The sequence below is a fragment of the Hyperolius riggenbachi genome, chromosome 4, assembly GCF_040937935.1.
Source record: "Hyperolius riggenbachi isolate aHypRig1 chromosome 4, aHypRig1.pri, whole genome shotgun sequence".
In the NCBI taxonomy this organism is placed as follows: Eukaryota; Metazoa; Chordata; class Amphibia; order Anura; family Hyperoliidae; genus Hyperolius; species Hyperolius riggenbachi.
This window is the reverse complement of record NC_090649.1, coordinates 314,518,119-314,534,349: the sequence shown is the minus strand read 5'-3', so window position 1 is coordinate 314,534,349 and position 16,231 is coordinate 314,518,119.

The window sequence follows — 16,231 nt, the reverse complement described above, 5'->3', positions numbered from 1 at the left end:
ACTAATGGCTTGAACAAGCACTACATGCAGTGTGCGTTTAGTCATGCTTTACCCACAGTGTACTGTCCTAGCATTTCTTTGTGCTACAAGAGGGGTCATGGTAGATAATAAAAGCCACTTGTGACACGAAAACATGGACATGTTAACATTAATGAAAATGAATGAAATGTGCATCAGATAAACTCTTGCCTCCCACAGTGTCTTCTTCCTATAAATCACCTCCATGGCTGTGGACCAGGGCTGCAGAGTACCTAGATGGCTCATGGTGACCTGGAACCACTAGGAAAGTATAAAGGGCTGAAAGAATGTTTTTAAGCTATAGGCGTGCAATACACCAAGCTGTTCTGGATGTGAGCCTGGATTCAGGGACATAAAGATTTGCATATTCAGGAGTAATGCATCATGGGAGACCATAGATAAACTCTTTAAGGGCTATTTCAATATGGATTATTTTACAGTTATGGCAATATTTTCCTTGCTTTACTTTTATGGAATCACAAAATAAACTACCAATAATTGTAAAGCAGCAATATCTTACTTATTTTACAGTTCTGACTGCACTTTGCCAGAGTAAACTACACTGAACTAATTAGAAAAAAATAAATAAACTGCGGGGCTGTTTTACAGCTCTGTCTATGGTTTTTCAAAGATACACACACAGAAACTTGTAAAACATGAAAACTTTTTTACTTTTTTTTCCCCCACTCCTCTGGTATTATATATATTTTTTGTCAATAAAGCACACAAGCTACTTAAAAATATAAATAGTACTAATATTAGGAGGGGGCGTTCCAACACAGACCTAGAGCCCGTTTTTAAATGGGCTTAGGTCTACTAGTTTTTATATAATCCACTAGCAAGCACTGAAATATAGCATTTTTGTCTTGAAATCTTGAAAATCTGTCTGCAGTGTGTGGGCAGTGGAGATGGCCCAAACAGTGCACATGCGAACTGATTCGCGCGAACATCGGTGGAACTTTATGCAAGTTCGACCCGCCCTCTATAATACATCATTGGGCTAAACTTTGATGCTCTACATCACAGTCGTCAGACACATGGTAGCCAATCAGGCTACATTCCCTCCTGGAGCCCCCCCCCCCCCTTTATAAAAGGCAGCTGCGTCGGCCATGATATCACTCTGTGTGCTGCGTAGTTAGTGAGAGAAGGGAGAGAGTTGCTGCAGAGATTAGGGAAAGCTTAGTTAGGCTGTTGTTAGGCTTGCTAGCTTGCTCCTTGCTGATACTTATTGTTAAAAAGCACCCCAAAACTTTTGAGAGCTAATGTTGCTCTTGTGATCTGTTTTTTTTTTTGTGGGGCCCACTGACACTTGCATATACAGCCCTGTCTAATTGCTATACTGTGCCAGGCCCAGCACATTCAGTGCCTACCTTTTCACTGCACCTGTGTGTGACAGCTGCACATTTGTAATACCAGTCCGACCGTGCATACCTGTTAATGTTCACTGCACCTGCATGACAGCACGCAGTGCTATATTCCAGTCACTGCATAACTGTTCACTGCACCTGTGTGTGTGACAGCTGCACATTGTATTGATACCAGTCACTACATACCTGTTCACTGCACCTGCATGACAGCATGCAGTGTTATATACCAGTCACGGCCCAACACTTAAATTCTGTGGCATACTCTACTGTTCGGCGACCTTGTCGCAAGTTCCTTAACTTTTGCACGGCAGTAGTGGTAACATCAGGATCAGAGTACATGACAGACATTGCTTTAAACAAGTTATCCACTGAAGATAAGGCTTCATGCTCAGATGGTAGGCCATAAGCCCAGGACTGCGGATCTCCTTGTAGTAAGGATATGACAAATGACAGCCGTTTCGACTAATTGGAATGACTCTGCTCTCATGGATCAATTTCTGCTTGGACTTTCAGATACCATTAACGATATCCTGATCAGTCATCCAGTACCTGTTTCTCTTGAAGATGCTATTACTTTGGCTATTCGTGTTGATAGACGTGTCAGACAACGTCATCAGGGGTGGTCTTGTATCTCTTTTCATGCAACTGTTCCTTCCAGTAACAATACAACTACTACTGAAGAACCAATGCAACTAGGTTTTTCAAAACTCTCACTGGCAGAAAAGAACCGCAGAAAGTCTGAAAAATTGTGTTTCTATTGTGGAGAACCTGGACATGTTGTCCAATCTTGTTCCAACAAAGTCAGGAAGCCAGAAAACCCCAACGCTTAGCTGGAGTGGAGAGAATCCAGCTAGGCAATCAGAGCTTCTCTCCAGAAAAATACCTCATGATGTTACCAGTTTCAAAGATGAAATTGTGTACAATTGCCAGGCCTTAATTGATTGGGGGGCTGTGGGCAACTTCATGGACATTTCCCTAGCAAAAACTTTATCCATTCAGACAACTGCAGTGTCTGAATCGATACACATTATGGCAGTTGATGATACCATGTTACAGCAAGGTCAACGGTTAAGAATAACCAATGAAGTCACTTTACAGGTGGGGGCTTTACATTTTGAAGTCATGAAGTTTTATTGTTTGCATTTACCTTCTTATACAATCATTCTTGGGTTACCATGGTTAAGAAAACATAACCCAGTGTTTGACTGGCATTCTGGTCAGCTGACTAGTTGATCTATCTAGTGTAATGATGAATGTTTACAAAAAGTGGTGTTAAGTTGTACTAAACTCATTGAACATAAATTGCATAATGCTTACCAGGAATTTGCAGATGTGTTTTCTCTAAAAGCAGCTGATGTGTTACCTTATGACTGTGCTATTGATTTACACTCTGGTAGCATGCCTTCTCGAGGTCAGCTGTACAATCTGACCAGACCTGAGGAACAGGCTATGAGGGAGTATATCCAGGAAAACCTTAAAAAGGGGTTCATTAGAACCTCTTCCTCACCAGCTGGTGCAGGGTTCTTTTTTTGTAGAAAAAAAAGATGGTGGTTTAAGACCTTGTATTGATTATAGAGGACTGAATAAGGTTACTGATACCCCTTGCCTTAGATTGATGACTTATTCTCTAAGGTGGTTGAAGCTAAGATATTTTCCAAATCAGATCTGAGAGGGGCTTACAATCTTATCCATATCAGAGAAAATTACAAATGGAAGACTGCATTTAATACCAAAGATGGTAACTATGAGTATTTGGTTATGCCATTTGGTTTCTGTAACGCTCCAACAGTTTTTCAGCATTTTGTTAATAATACATTTTGTGAGTTCCTTGGTAAATTTATGGTGGTATATCTCGATGATATATTGATCTTTTCTTCCTCCTTGTCTGAACATTGTAACCATGTTAAGAAAGTATTAACAAAATTGTGAGAAGACCGATTGTATGCCAAGCTGTAAAAATGTTTATTTGAAGTGAATCAAGTCACATTTATGGGTTATGTCATCTCTGATACAGGATTTACCATGGACCAAGAGAAGGTCAAAGCTGTATTAGACTGGCCTCAGCCAAACAGCCTTAGAGCCTTGCAATGATTTTTGACTTTCGCCAATTTTTACAGGAAATGTATCAGTAATTTCTCTAGTAAAGTGGCTCCACTTACAGGTCTCACAAAAAAGGGGCTGATCCATCAAACTGGAGTCCTAAGGCTGTTGTGGCTTTTAACCCTTTCCACTCGTATGTCCCGCTATGCGGGACATAATTTCAGCTGCGGTTTGCAGGCACATCCGCGGGGGGCAAAGTCCGATCTCTCTCCCCTTGTATAGTGGGCATGTAAGAGTACATGCCCACACAGATGATACCCCTCTGTCCCAAACTGGAAGTGCGCAATCAGCGCTACCAGGAAGTGACCAATGCATTGAATTTTCCTTGCATTTTCCTTGCTGATGCCTTGCAGATTCCTTTCTTATTCCTTACTGATTCCTTGATGATTCCTTCTTGCAGATTCCTTTCTGCAGATTTCATGAGGTTTCCTTGCAGATTCCATTGCAGATTTCTTACAGATTGCTTGCAAAGTTGCATAGAGGAGCAATGGCGTCCTATGCAATGGACGTGGAGGAGCGACTAAATAGTAGCCAGAATTTCATTGCTCTAATTCCCAATCAAAATACCAAAGATTGCATCGTGTGTAGTGACATGAAGACACCGGGTGGCAGGCATAAAACCACCTATTATTGCAAAACTTGCTCACGCAAGCCAGGATTACACCCAGGAAATTGCTGTAAAATTTACCATACCTTGGCTTTCTTCTCTGCTACCAGCCAATAAAAGATGCCAAACTGTCCAAATAAGGTATTAAATTAAACCTTATAATGTGTTTAAAATAAGATATACCATGTTACTATGTTATGTTCCATGTTAAAATGGAAGAGAGAGAAAGAGGGAGAGTGCATTTCTGTAAAAAAAAACCACAGAGCAGAAACGACTCCCTTTAGGAAAAAACCCTGAGTGGAAAGGTTTAAAGATTTAAAACAGGCCTTCTGTTCTGCCCCCATCTCGGCCCACCCAGAGATAAAAGTCTTTTGTTGTGGAGGTGGACGCATCTGAAGTAGGAGTGAGAGCTGTCTTGTCTCAGTTTTCTGGTAGTCCAGAGCGACTACATCCTTGTGCGTTTTTCTCTCAAATTCTCTCCTGCAGAGAGAAACTATGATATAAGGAATAGAGAGTTATTGGCTATTAAATCAGCTCTGGAATAATGGAGACATTGGTTGGAAGGTGCAGAAAATACTGTGACAATTTACACTGATCATAAGGGTTTTGAGTACATTAAAAATGCTAAGTGGTTGAATTCACGGCAAGCTCGTGGTTCATTATTTTTCTCTAGGTTTAATTTTCGCATCACCTATAAGCCTGGGTCAAAAACCATTAAGACCGATGCCTTTTCCAGATGTTTTTTGAAAGAAAATAACAATATGGACCGGTGTCCATAATTCCCAAGAAGTGTATTATTTCTGCTTGTAAATTGTCTCCTGACCTTTCCAACCAGTTGTCCAGTGTCCAAGATTAGGCACCCAAAGATAAACCTCCAGGGAAATTGTTTATTCCAGATGAATTTACGTGAGGAAGTATTTAAACAATTTCATGCAGATAAATCAGCAGGCCATCCTGGGGTTAAAAAAAACTATTGAGCTTCTCAGGAGAAATGTTTGGTGGCCATCTCTTAACAAAGATGTTGAATCTTTTATGAAATTGTGCTCTGTTTGTGCTCGAAGTAAAGTAGCATGAACAGCACCTCATGGAACCCTTTTGCCTTTGCCTATTCCTGAAAAACCATAGTCTCATATTTCCATGGATTTCATGGTTGATCTTCCAGTTTCCCAGGGTAAAACTGTTATTTGGGTAGTAGTGGACAGATTTAGTAAGATTCAAAGGTAGAAAGTAACCTGCGCTGTGCTGGTACTAAGGTGTAAGGGTGCTGCTCCTTTAACTGGGTGGCGCCAGTGATCCTAGGTAACAGCAGAAGAGACAACGGAGCGCTCCTTGGTGCATTCACTTTTTAATCTTTAAAAACATGCAACATAAATACACTTACAGTGTGTTGATGAAAAGTGCGCTTGTCAGGCCTGCGGGTGGTCCTCTCTCTGCTCCTGTGCCTGGCCGGGACAGCAGGAGCGGTGGTATCGGCGGGAGTGACACGCGGTGGGCGAAGCCTGGCGCGCTGGAGCCGTATGACATCACAACGCGTTTTGGCGTAACCATGCCTTCGTCAGGTGACGCTACGGTTCACACGGCTCTTATTTATACTTCCCAAAGTGGGAGTGGTTGGGAGTATTGAGTTGATGGACCCCGCCTACATGGCGTGGCCTATTATTAAGCAGGTGTGTTTTTTTGAAACAATGAAACTTTATTAGTTTAAGGACAATTATAAGGGGCAATAAGACGCCTTTATTAAATTAAAATGAGAATTAAAAAAAAAAAATTATATTTATACGGGTGGTGACATTGCACTGTGTGATGCCGCCTCAATGGGCAATACAGTGGCTTCCCGGTGCCCTAAATCCAATTAATTAGTGCGACGGGAGAGGGGAATATCTGCTAGGTGTACAGCAAAAGTGCGGCTGCAGATGCGACAATAAAGTCGCATCGGTGTCCAGCGCTGGGGGGGTTTAGGCTAACGGATGCATAAATGCAAAGCTTGCGTAATCGTTATGCGACTGGGTTGCCGTGGTTAACTACTTCCCGACATGGGCGGAGCGATCGCGTCATCAGTGACGCGATCCTCCGCCTCCGCCTGTCGCCGCTCACTCGCCGCAACATCCCGCCGGCCATACGGAAGCGCCGGCGGGATGTTAACCCGACGATCGCCGCATACAAAGTGTATAATACACTTTGTAATGTTTACAAAGTGTATTATACAGGCTGCCTCCTGCCCTGGTGGTCCCAATGTCCGAGGGACCACCAGGGCAGGCTGCAGCCACCCTAGTCTGCACCAAGCACACTGATTTTCTCCCCCCCCTGCCCCAGATCGCCCACAGCACCCATCAGACCCCCCCCCTGCCCACCCCCCAGACCCCTGTTTGCACCCAATCACCCCCCTAATCACCCATCAATCACTCCCTGTCACTATCTGTCAACGCTATTTTTTTTTATACCCCCCCTGCCCCCTGCTCCCTCCTGATCACCCCCCCACCCCCCAGATTCTCCCCAGACCCCCCCCCCCAGACCCCCCCCCCCCCATGCACTGTATGCATCTATCCCCCCTGATCACCTGTCGATCACCTGTCAATCACCTGTCAATCACCCGTCAATCACCCATCAATCACCCCCTGTCACTGCCACCCATCAATCAGCCCCTAACCTGCCCCTTGCGGGCAATCTGATCACCCCCCCACACCAATAGATCGCCCGCAGATCCGACATCAGATCACCTCCCAAATCCATTGTTTACATCTATTCTCTCCTCTAAACACACACTAATTACCCATCAATCACCCATCAATCACCCCCTAATACCACCTGTCACTGTTACCCATCAGATCAGACCCTAATCTGCCCCTTGCGGGCACCCAATCACCCGCCTACACGCTCAGATTACCCTCAGACCCCCCCTTATCAATTCGCCAGTGCAATATTTACATCTGTTCTCCCCTGTAATAACCCACTGATTACCTGTCAATCACCTGTCAATCACCTATCAATCACCCATCAATCACCCCCTGTCACTGCCACCCATCAATCACCCCCTGTCACTGCCACCCATCAATCACCCGCTGTCACTGCCACCCATCAATCAGCCCCTAACCTGCCCCTTGCGGGCAATCTGATCACCCACCCACACCAATAGATCGCTCGCAGATCCGACGTCCGATCACCTCCCAAGTGCAGTGTTTACATCTGTTCTCTACCCTAAACACCCACTAATTACCCATCAATCACCCCCTGTCACTGCTACCTATCAGATTAGACCCCTATCTGCCCCTAGGGCACTCAATCACCCGCCCACACCCTCAGAATGCCCTCAGACCCCAGCCCTGATCACCTCGCCAGTGCATTGCTTGCATCTATTCCCCCCTCTAATCACACCTTGAGACACCCATCAATCACCTCCTGTCACCCCCTAGCACACCTACCCATCAGATCAGGCCCTAATTTGCCCCGTGTGGGCTCCTGATCACTCGGCCAAACCCTCAGATCCCCCTCAGACCCCCTTCCGATCACCTCCCCAGTGCATTGATTGCATCTATTTTCCCCTCTAACCACCCCCTGAGACACCCATCAATCACCTCCTGTCACCCCCCCTAGCACTCCTATCCATCAGATCAGGCCCAATACAACCTGTCATCTAAAAGGCCACCCTGCTTATGACCGGTTCCACAAAATTCGCCCCCTCATAGACCACCTGTCATCAAAATTTGCAGATGCTTATACCCCTGAACAGTCATTTTGAGACATTTGGTTTCCAGACTACTCACGGTTTTGGGCCCGTAAAATGCCAGGGCGGTATAGGAACCCCACAAGTGTCCCCATTTTAGAAAGAAAGACACCCCAAGGTATTCTGTTAGGTGTATGACGAGTTCATAGAAGATTTTATTTTTTGTCAAAAGTTAGCGGAAATTGATTTTTATTGTTTTTTTTCCACAAAGTGTCACTTTCCGCTAACTTTTGACAAAAAAATAAAATCTTCTATGAACTCGTCATACACCTAACAGAATACCTTGGGGTGTCTTCTTTCTAAAATGGGGTCACTTGTGGGGTTCCTATACTGCCCTGGCATTTTAGGGGCCCTAAACCGCGAGGAGTAGTCTAGAAAACAAATGCCTCAAAATGACCTGTGAATAGGACGTTGGGCCCCTTAGCGCACCTAGGCTGCAAAAAAGTGTCACACATGTGGTACCGCCGTACTCAGGAAAAGTAGTATAATGTGTTTTGGGGTGTATTTTTACACATACCCATGCTGGGTGGGAGAAATTTCTATGTAAATGGACAATTGTGTGTAAAAAAAACCAAACAATTGTCATTTACAGAGATATTTCTCCCACTTAGCATGGGTATGTGTAAAAATACACCCCAAAACGCATTATACTACTTCTCCTGAGTACGGCGGTACCACATGTGTGGCACTTTTTTACACCCTAAGTACGCTAAGGGGCCCAAAGTCCAATGAGTACCTTTAGGATTTCACAGGTCATTTTGCGACATTTGGTTTCAAGACTACTCCTCACGGTTTAGGGCCCCTAAAATGCCAGGGCAGTATAGGAACCCCACAAATGACCCCATTCTAGAAAGAAGACACCCAAAGGTATTCCGTACGGAGTATGGTGAGTTCATAGAAGATTTTATTTTTTGTCACAAGTTAGCGGAAAATGACACTTTGTGAAAAAAAACTATTAAAATCAATTTCCACTAACTTGTGACAAAAAAATAAAAACTTCTATGAACTCACCATACTCCTAACGGAATACCTTGGGGTGTCTTCCTTCTAAAATGGGGTCATTAGTGGGGTTCCTATACTGCCCTGGCATTTTAGGGGCCCTAAACCGCGAGGAGTAGTCTTGAAACAAAAATGACCTGTGAAATCCTAAAGGTACTCATTGGACTTTGGGCCCCTTAGTGCAGTTAGGGTGCAAAAAAGTGCCACACATGTGGTATCGCCGTACTCGGGAGAAGTAGTATAATGTGTTTTGGGGTGTATTTTTACACATACCCATGCTGGGTGGGAGAAATACCTCTGTAAATGACAATCTTTTGATTTTTTTTACACACAATTGTCCATTTACAGAGGTATTTCTCCCACCCAGCATGGGTATGTGTAAAAATACACCCCAAAACACATTGTACTACTTCTCCCGAGTATGGCGATACCACATGTGTGGCACTTTTTTGCACCCTAACTGCGCTAAAGGGCCCAAAGTCCAATGAGTACCTTTAGGATTTCACAGGTCATTTTTGAGAAATTTCGTTTCAAGACTACTCCTCACGGTTTAGGGCCCCTAAAATGCCAGGGCAGTATAGGAACCCCACAAATGACCCCATTTTAGAAAGAAGACACCCCAAGGTATTCCGTTAGTAGTATGGCGAGTTCATAGAAGATTTTATTTTTTGTCACAAGTTAGCGGAAATTGATTTTAATTGTGTTTTTTCACAAAGTGTCATTTTCCGCTAACTTTTGACAAAAAATTAAATCTTCTATGAACTCACCATACTCCTAACGGAATACCTTGGGGTGTCTTCTTTCTAAAATAGGGTCATTTGTGGGGTTCCTATACTGCCCTGGCATTTTAGGGGCCCTAAACCGTGAGGAGTAGTCTTGAAACGAAATTTCTCAAAATGACCTGTGAAATCCTAAAGGTACTCATTGGACTTTGGACCCTTTAGCGCAGTTAGGGTGCAAAAAAGTGCCACACATGTGGTATCGCCGTACTCAGGAGAAGTAGTATAATGTGTTTTGTGGTGTATTTTTACACATACCCATGCTGAGTGGGAGAAAGATCTCTGTAAATGGACAATTGTGTGTAAAAAAAAATTAACAAATTGTCATTTACAGAGATATTTCTCCCACCCAGCATGGGTATGTGTAAAAATACACCCCAAAACACATTATACTACTTCTCCTGAGTACGGCAATACCACATGTGTGGCACTTTTTTGCAGCCTAACTGCGCTAAGGGGTCCAAAGTCCAATGAGCACCTTTAGGCTTTACAGGGGTGCTTACAATTTAGCACCCCCCAAAATGTCAGGACAGTAAACACACCCCACAAATGACCCCATTTTGGAAAGTAGACCCTTCAAGGTATTCAGAGAGGGGCATGGTGAGTCCGTGGCAGATTTCATTTTTTTATGTCGCAAGTTAGAAGAAATGGAAACTTTTTTTTTTTTTTTTTTTCTCACAAAGTGTCATTTTCTGCTTACTTGTGACAAAAAATAATATCTTCTATGAACTCACTATGCCTCTCAGTGAATACTTTGGGATGTCTTCTTTCCAAAATGGGGTCATTTGGGGGGTATTTATACTATCCTGGAATTCTAGCCCCTCATGAAACATGACAGGGGGTCAGAAAAGTCAGAGATGCTTGAAAATGGGAAAATTCACTTTTTGCACCAGAGTTTGTAAACGCTATAACTTTTACCCAAACCAATAAATATACACTGAATGGGTTTTTTTTTATCAAAAACATGTTTGTCCACATTTTTCGCGCTGCATGTATACAGAAATTTTACTTTATTTGAGAAATGTCAGCACAGAAAGTTAAAAAAATCATTTTTTTGCCAAAATTCATGTCTTTTTTGATGAATATAATAAAAAGTAAAAATCGCAGGAGCAATCAAATAGCAGCAAAAGAAAGCTTTATTAGTGACAAGAAAAGGAGCCAAAATTCATTTAGGTGGTAGGTTGTATGAGCGAGCAATAAACCGTGAAAGCTGCAGTGGTCTGAATGGAAAAAAAGTGGCCGGTCCTTAAGGGGTAGAAAGCCCTAGGTCCTCAAGTGGTTAAGGGCTAAGGGGTGAAGATTTATTTTACTAAAGCATCAGGTGTTCCAGTGATGCTGTCGCAGGGTGGGGTAACTGTCTAAGGGCTGGTTCAGACGGACGCTTGCAGAGCGTTTACAGCCAGCGTTCAGGGCTTGGTGTTAAACGCTCCCATTCAAGTGAATGGGAGCGTTTGTACCAAGCTTTCAAGCGCGTTTACACAAACGCGGCGTTTGGGTCCCGATTTTCCCTGGCGTTCAAGGAGCCCCTGGAAGCTACATGTAGCTTCCAGGGGAGGTTAACCGCGATGGCTAATGTCCCCCTAGGGGAAGAAAAAACGCGACCGCATCCAAACGCACACGAACGCTGCTGAATGCGACGCCAGCAAACGCAACGCCTCCAAACGTCCGTCTGAACCAGCCCTTAAACAGTACGCGTTAAGGGACAGAATAAGTGCCCCCTTAGAGTGTGTGTATTACGGACTTGCTTTTTATAAAAATTGTAAAAATAATAAAAATCACAAACCATGATGGGAAAAATACATGTTAAATTAGCATAAGAACAACTGGCTTTCTTAATAGTCCAATAATTCCCGGAATGCGTAAACAGTCCATTTGGTGGGGCATGGGGAAGGGGGTGGAAGGTGGAGGGGGGGAAGGAAAAAGGAAGGGGGGAAAAAGGGAAAAAATGCGGAAAGGGGGAAAACGGGTGGGGAGGGACGGGCAGAAGGAGGGGGGGGGGAGGGAAGGGTTGTTTTGGAAGGGGGAAAGGGAGGGGGGGCCGTAGCAGGGGGGGAGGAAGAACAAGGCTTATTGGGCCCCAGAAAGGTGGAAATGCCAAGAGGTAATAATCGTTACAAAAAGCTGCGGACTTCCAGGTCCTCATTTAGGCCTTTTGGTGATAGACAATCTAACTTGAAGATCCAGTACACCTCTTGTTCGCAGAGTTTCTTATATCTTAGGCGTCTAGGGTTGGTGGCAGGGATTTGCTCTAGGCCAAGTATCCTCAAATTATTTGGATCTAATTGATGGTATTTAGCGAAGTGTCTGGGGACACTATGTTTCTCAGACTTGGATATAATGTTACTTTTGTGTTCCCCAAGTCTTTTCCTTAATGGCCTAGTGGTCCTTCCGACATACAATTTTCTGCAACTACATACTAAAACGTAGATCACAAAATCTGAAGCACAGTTTATGAATTGCTTCATTGGGATAAGCCAACCCTCTGGGTGCTCAATGGTTTTTTGGCCATGCTTCATGAAGGGACAGCACCCGCAGCGAGCATTTCCACATCTAAAGTTCCCCACTATACTACTTCTCAACCACGTTTGTGGAAGTTCGTTTCTTTTATTACTTGGGGCAATCTGGTTTCTGAGGGAACGGGCTTTTTTGAAGATGATCTTAGGTTTTTCTGGCAGAGTTGTTTGTAGGAGGGGGTCCTGTAGGATGATTGGCCAGTGCCTCCTAATTATGCTTTGAATTTGTCGGGAACTTTCTGTATAGCCAGTGATGAAAGTTGGTCCATACTCCTTTTCCTCCCCTGTCCTCCTCTCTTCTTCGTGTTTTCTTTTTTGTTGGTACTCTTCTATTGCTGCTTTGATGGTATCTTCTGCGTATCCCTTTTCTCTGAATTTTTTACCCAGTTGTTCTGCTTGTTTTAGATGATCTTGGTCCCTGGTGCAGTTCCTCCTGAGTCCTGAGTCTGCAGAACTGACTACGTGGTATGTTGCTTATCCAATTTGGGTGATGACAGCTGGCAGCATGTAGATATGAATTCCCTGCTGTCTGTTTAAAGTGGGTTTGTGTGCAGATTTGTAGATTGTCATCTGTTGATAATTCAAGATCAAGAAAAACCAGCGTATCCTTATTAATAACTGACGTGAATTTCAAGCTGGTGGTGCTGTGGTTGCAATATTCCACGAATTCCTCAAATCTTCCTGTCGATCCATCCCAAATGAGTAAGATGTCGTCTATATAATGGGTATATAGAACTATATTTTCCTTAAAAGCATGTTCAGACCAAATGTATTGGTGTTTCCAATAAGACATAAATATATTTGCAAAGCTGGGGGCAAATCCAGCCCCCATCAAAGTTCCACAGGTTTGTAGGAAAAAACGGTTCATATAAGTAAAATAATTATGTTTGAGTGCAAAGTCCAGGAGGTCCAAAATGAACTGTGCTTGTTCAGGGTTAAAAGAGCCGTCTTGAAGCAAGAAATGATTGACGGCTTCCAGTCCTTTGTCATGCGGGATGCATGTATACAATGAGCATACATCTAAGGATGCCCATGAAAAGCTGTTTTTCCACTGGTACTGTGCCAGAATCTCAAGTACGTGTATGGAGTCCCTCGTATAGGCCTCTGTGTGTAAAACGATGGGCTGGAGAAAATGGTCAATGTAGTCTGAGATTGGGGCTAGCAGGCCTTCCATCCCGGCTACTATAGGTCGTCCAGGGGGGGAGGTTTCATCTTTGTGAATTTTGGGGATGTGGTAAAAGTATGGTACTAAAGGATTTGTGGGTAAGAGGAATTTATATTCTTCTTTTGTCAAAATCCCCTGTTGTAGTCCCCTATCTAGTATCTGGGTCAAATCCTTGCTGTATATTGACGTGGGGTCACAGATGAGTCTGGAGTAGGTGTTCTGTTCACATCTCCCAACAGTCTGTCCCCTTCCTTCTGGTAATTGTCAAAGTCCTGTATGACAATACTACCGCCTTTGTCCGCCTGGCGAATAACTATATTTTTGTTCTTCTTCAGACCCGTCAAGGCGGTCTGTTCTTCCCTGGTGATATTACTGGATTGGTGTCCAGTTTTCTTAGATTTGCAAAGTGTATTGAACTCATCCATCACGATTTGGTAGAAGGTATTGATGTATTGACCTTTCGACTGTGTGGGGTAGAAGATAGATCTCGGTTTTAGTCCAGATGATCTAATGGGTTCCAAATATTGATCATATTGTTCCCACAGAGAGTCTTCAGAGTTTGATGCTCCCAATTCAATTAAATCTGATGGGGGCTCAAAGTCTTCTTCGGTCAGCCTTATCCATGGTGCTTCCAAATTTTGTGTTACTAGAGGCTCCTTTTCCTTTTTCTTTTTCTTTTCCTTCAGAACAAAAAATCTTTTCAGAGTAAGCGTTCTGATGAATCTATGAAGATCCTTAAATAATTGGAAGGAGTTAGGTCTTATTGTAGGTGCAAAATTCAGGCCCCTTCTTAATAATGATAGATCCCCATCTCACAGCTGATAGCTGGATATGTTGTAAATTTTTATTGTTGAGGTCCCTGCGTTTCCTTCTCCGAGTCACTCTCTTTTCTTCCTTTTTTGAAGTTGGATATTCTTGCCTCCCCTAGATCCTCTTCTTCTCCTTCCAGTCGTCTCTTTATTGCCCCTGGAGTAGGGGGAAGGCATAAAAAATGATTGGGGGAAGAGAGAATGAGGCGTCTGTCCTGACCTGGATCTCGTATCGCCTCCTCGTTAGTGCTGAGTGTGTCCACTATAGAATCACAAGGGGCATTCCTGGTTGGAAGCATCCTCCCTCTATTTTCTCGATTCTTTACTGTCATTTCCCAGGCTTGGTCTAAAAATCTGCCTATCGAGCTATGTGGACTTAGTTGACCTAAAGGGGACCTCTGTGGATCTCTATTGGGAGACTTAAATGCGTGGAATCGTCCCGGCTTTGTTCTCGGTTCTTTTCTATGGATATTTGTAACTTCCTCCGGTCTAACTTTGGGTCTGGCCCCTAGTCTTTGGCCATTTTGATTCAAAGGTGGTCTGTCCTGTATGTGGTTTCTTCTAGGTGATGGTGGTGCTCTCCAGGATTGTCTTTGGCGTTGTGGTCTTGACATCCTATGGTCAGGATTATATCTGTATTCCCGTTTCCGGTTGTTACATTTGTTTTTTTGCCACAGACGTGAATCTGCTCTATCAGAAGGTGCTTTTAGGAAGGGTTTTGTTGCGTTCCCTTTGTCTGCTGGAACAATAATGTCTGTTTCCTCTTTGGTGTCTGTATCGGGATGTTTCCTTTTTTTAGGCCAACTGTATATGTTCCCTAAGAGATAATCCCTTTTATCTCTCTCAAACTTTTTTAGCTTCCTGGTTAATTCGTCTTTTTCAAATGTTTGTATCCCTGTTGTAATTTTGTGGGACCATTCATCATATTCTGATAGATTTTTGTAGGGTTCAAGGTCACTGTGAATTTGGGGGAGGACTTTGCGTACTTTCCTTAAATTTCGTTCCCTTTGCATAACTTTTTCCCTTCCCCCCCCCTTCCTTTTGCCTCCCCCCCTTCCCCCTCCACCCCCTCCCCCAGGCCCCACCAAATGGACTGTTTACGCATTCCGGAAATTATTGGACTATTAAGAAAGCCAGTTGTTCTTATGCTAATTTAACATGTATTTTTCCCATCATGGTTTGTGATTTTTATTATTTTTACAATTTTTATAATTCTTACCACTTTTATGTAATGTTTAGGCATTTTACACACATTTTTTATGCATTTTTTATGCATTTTTTATGCATTTTTAGTGCATTTTTGTGCATTTCTAGGGCAGTTGTTGCAAGCAAGTCCGTAATACACACACTCTAAGGGGGCACTTATTCTGTTCCTTAATGCGTACTGTTTTAGACAGTTACCCCACCCTGCGACAGCATCACTGGAACACCTGATGCTTTAGTAAAAAAAATCTTCACCCCTTAGCCCTTAACCACGGCAACCCAGTCGCATAACGATTACGCAAGCTTTGCATTTATGCATCCGTTAGCATCACCCCCCCCCCCCCAGCACTGGACACCGATGCGACTTTATTGTCGCATCTGCAGCCGCACTTTTGCTGTACACCTAGCAGATATGCCCCTCTCCCGTTGCACTAATTAATTTGATTTAGGGCACCGGGGAGCCACTGTATTGCCCATTGAGGCGGCATCACACCCAGACCCCGCATTCTATGGTTAGAGACATATCCCCTTGGGATATAAGAGATGCCCGTGTAACACACTCGTATCACTTATCCCACATACAAATTGAGTACACACCTTAAGCCCACTTATATCTACAGCATAATGGGCAGAGTGCAATGTCACCGCCCGTATAAATATAATTTTTTTTTTTAATTCTCATTTTAATTTAATAAAGGCGTCTTATTGCCCCTTTATAATTGTCCTTAACTTAAACTAATAAAGTTTCATTGTTTCAAAAAAACACACGCCATATAGACGGGGTCCATCAACTCAATACTCCCAACCACTCCCACTTTGGGAAGTATAAATAAGAGCCGTATGGACTGTAGCGTCACCTGACGAAGGCGTGGTTACGCCGAAACGCGTTGTGACGTCATACGGCTCCAGTGCACCAGGCTTCGCCCACCGCGTGTCACTCCCGCCGATAC